This window comes from Alligator sinensis, unplaced genomic scaffold (assembly GCF_000455745.1).
Source record: "Alligator sinensis unplaced genomic scaffold, ASM45574v1 scaffold123_2, whole genome shotgun sequence".
Classification (NCBI taxonomy): domain Eukaryota; kingdom Metazoa; phylum Chordata; order Crocodylia; family Alligatoridae; genus Alligator; species Alligator sinensis.
In genome coordinates this window covers 3,554,601-3,558,731 of record NW_005841917.1, presented here as the reverse complement: position 1 = coordinate 3,558,731, position 4,131 = coordinate 3,554,601, and positions in this window count along the sequence as shown.

Here is a 4,131-nt window from a genome sequence, read left to right as displayed (position 1 = left end):
TGGATCAAACTCTATGGCCTCTCCCTCTAGCTTGCTCACCCACCATGCCCTGATCTTACTATTCAAGAGTGATTAATGGAGGCTACCAAAAGGCCTCAAAATAAGCTTCAAACTGAATAGCTCCCTCCCGGCTTGACTAGGCCCCTGTAGGGCACCTGGAGCCTTAGGGCAAATTGCTTGGCTCCTTTTCCTCCCCTACACCAAGCCCCAAGCCTTGCAGATATTGCAATATCGTTGTTCCCTCTGTTGGGGCCTGAGCTTCCCCAGCCTCCACCCCTTTTAATTTTGCTAGGCCTGTTTGTCTAGGACCACTATGTTGGATCTGGCGTTGAGGCACAAACTTTAATCTATCGCCTTCAATCTTCAGGCCCCAGGCTTCTGTCTGCCAGGCCCCTGACTCACTGTGGCTGTGCTCCTCTGGTGCCGGGCCCCTGGCCCCCATCTCACTGTGCTCTTCTTGACACGAGGCCCTTAGCCCACTTCTGCCTGTGCCCATGGTTGCTCTGGTCTTCCTCTTACTTTTGCCATACTGAAAGAATTCCTTTTTATTGTAATTTATGTCCCTGGCCAGCTGAGTCTCAAAGCATGTCCTGGCCTTCCAAATTTTGCATCTGCATATCCATTTGATACTCTTATACTTCACTAGTACTATCACCAAGTTTCCACTTTTTATAGGATTCCATTTTGAGTTTCCACTCATTGAAGATATTGCTGTCTATCCAGGCTGATCTCCTGTTGCACTTCCCACTTTTTCATTGCATCAAGATAGCTTGCTCCTGTACTCTTAAGAGGGTCTACTTAAAATACAACCAGCTCTCCTGAACTCCTTTTCCCTTTAGACTGGTCTCCTTGGGGATCCTGCTTACTAGTTCGCTGAGCTTATTAAAGTATCCTTTTCTGAAGTCCAGTGCTCTCTATCCTGCTGCTCTCTTTTCTGCCTCCCCTTAGGATCTTGAGCTCTATCATTTCATGGTCACTGGAAATGTCAACATGAGATGCTGACTGCTCAGTAGCCCAAGACTACTGCACAGTAGTGTTGTATGGCAAAAAGTGTGATACAACACTACAAAAAAGCCATTCATCAGTGCTACTGCACAGTAACTTGAGTTATTGTTCAGTCATTTAGTACTTGTTTATACACATACTAAATGACTGCATAGTAATGACTGTGCAGTCAGCATCTCGTGTAGATGTGGCCACTGTACCCAATTTACTTCCACCTTCACATCCTCAACCAGTTCCTCCCTGTTTGTGAGCAAGAAGTCAAGAAGGGCTTCCCCCCTTATTGGCCTCTCTACCATCTGTGTCAGAAAGTTTTCCCTTATATACGCCAAGAATTTCCTGGATTGCTTGTGCACTGCTGAGCTTCAGCTGATGTCTCAATAATTAAAGTCCCCCACAGGAACCAGGTCCTGCAATGTGGAAGATTCTTTCAGTTGTTTAAAGAAGACCTCATCTACCACCTTCTCCTCCTGGTTTGAAGATCTGTAGCAGACACCTGCCATGACATCCCCCACTGCTGCTCTCCCCTCTGAACTTTACCTAGAGGCTTTCAACAGGCCCACCTTCCACTTGATACTGTACCTTTGAACATGTGTATATCACTTTTACATATATGGCAACACCTCCTCCTTTTTTACCTTGCCTGTCCTTCCTGAACAAGCTATACCTATATATGACTATCTTCCAGTCATGTGAAATATCTCACCATGCCTCCATAATCCATTTACATTATGGATTGCATTACATTATAATCCTGTGCTTGTACTAGGACTTCCAGTTCCTCCTGTTGGTTTCCCATACTTCTTGCATTAGTGTATAAACACTTCAGGTATCTAACTGACTATTTTATCTTATCCTCTTCCTGAGAATAATGCTAAGCCTTCCATTATTGTTTTGTCCGTGCTCAGTTTTTATCCAGATCCCAAGATTCTTTACCTACCTTTTGTCTCCATCCCCCAGTTAGCCTAGTTTAAAGCCCTCACTAAGACATAGGATTATAGATTTGGTTACAGATTGCTTTGTTGCAATCTAATCTATTCCCATATGTCACCTGAGCTGCCAGCTATTTAAAAGACCACAGATTTCTTTAAAAACTGGGCTCCATTGACAGCTTCCAGCAAATGACATATTAGCTACCATGATTGTCATGTCTTTGTATACCAACATCCCTCATGAGGATGGATTATAAATGATAAAGAACATTATCTGCAATGAGAAAACTGCTTCTGTTTCCATCACACTCTCCCACTTTGATTTCATACACGATTATTTCAGATCTGGGAACTCCCTATACCTACAAATGAATGGCACTGCCATGGGCACATATATGGCTCCCCAGTATGCCAACATATTTGTGACAGACCTTGAAGTCCTTTTCCTCCACAACTACCTTCTCATCCTCCTGGTATACCTCAGGTACACTGATAACATTTTCATAATATGGACACGTAGAAAGTAATCTCTCAAGAAATTTCACTATCTTTAACACCTCTCCATCAAGCAACCTGTACTGTAGGGCACTAAGGTGCCTGCTTCTATTAGAGCAGAGGCTGCCCGGGGAGGGAACACAAAGGGCCACATAAGAGCCCAGGTGCAGGTTGCCATGACAACTGGCTAAAGAGGGAATTGGCCACACCTGCACCTGGTTAGCTGACTGGAAGAGGCAGGGCCCTAGGCCCATATAAACCCTAGGGCTGGGACCAGACAGGTCAGTTCCCTGCTGGCAGCCAGAGGGGAAGGAGCCTTCAGGGGGGAAGTGGCCAGTGACACAGCAACGGACTAATATCCTGCACCCAGGGCTAAAGGGGGTCCATGAGCTCCGCAGGTACCCTTGATCACTAGATACTTAGTGCCGGGGATGAAGTTTGATGCTTTTAAAGGGGCAGAGCACACCCTTGTCTTCTGTATTATGTTATAGCCCAGGGGCTTATGTTTTGTTTGTTGTTCCATAACACCGGAGGTTTGGGTGAGGCTATTTGGGGAAGGAGGAGGCCTCATTGGGGGCCAACTGTGGTGTGGGGACCCTGGCACCAGAGAGGGCACAGCATTTGGGGGGCACAGACCCCGGCACCAAAGAGGGTGCAGTGACAAGGGCGGCAGAGAGCCCAGTGCCAGGGTGCAGTGACAAGGGCGGCAGAGAGCCCAGTGCCAGGGCGCAGTGACAAGGGCGGCAGAGAGCCCAGTGCCGGGGTGCAGTGACAAGGGCGGCAGAGAGCCCAGTGCCAGGGTGCAGTGACAAGGGCGGCAGAGAGCCCAGTGCCAGGGCGCAGTGACAAGGGCGGCAGAGAGCCCAGTGCCGGGGTGCAGTGACAAGGGCGGCAGAGAGCCCAGTGCCAGGGCGCAGTGACAAGGCACAGACCCCGGCACCAAAGAGGGTGCAGTGACAAGGGCGGCAGAGAGCCCAGTGCCAGGGCGCAGTGACAAGGGCGGCAGAGAGCCCAGTGCCGGGGTGCAGTGACAAGGGCGGCAGAGAGCCCAGTGAGGACAAGGGGCCAAATTATAACGAGGCCTAGGCAAGACCACGCCAGTACCATCTGCAAGGCTTGGGGCATGGTAAAGGGGTGGTTGGAGCCACGCATATAGCCCATAAGGCTGGGTTGTCCAGGGACATCTATTTTGAAACGGGACTTATGGGGCGCAGGGAAATCCATCAGGACCGTGCTCGATAGGCTTAAAGGCAGCCTCCCTATATCAATTATTCCAACAAGACGTGACGGGCCAGAATAGAGGGTGCCCATCGGGCTGAATTGGCACAGTCGAGGGGCTTTAGGGGTAACATGGCCATCCTTAAGGACCCCATCCCATGACACACTGGAATATTCCATCCAGTAAATTCATTTCCTAGACACAACAGTGAAGATTTTCAGTGGTCACATTGCCACCACACTGAATCAGAAACCAACTTACTGCTATAGCTACCTTTGCACTACCAGCTTTTACCCTAAGTATGCCACTAAATCCATCATCTACATCCAAGCTCTATGTTACAACCATATCTGCTCTGATCCCATCAACTGGGATGAACACCTTAAGAATCTAGAGAAGGGATTTCTACTATTACAATACAATTCCAAAACTGTAGCCACTCAAATTAACAAAGTCAGACCCAAGACCTTGTTCTGACCTGCT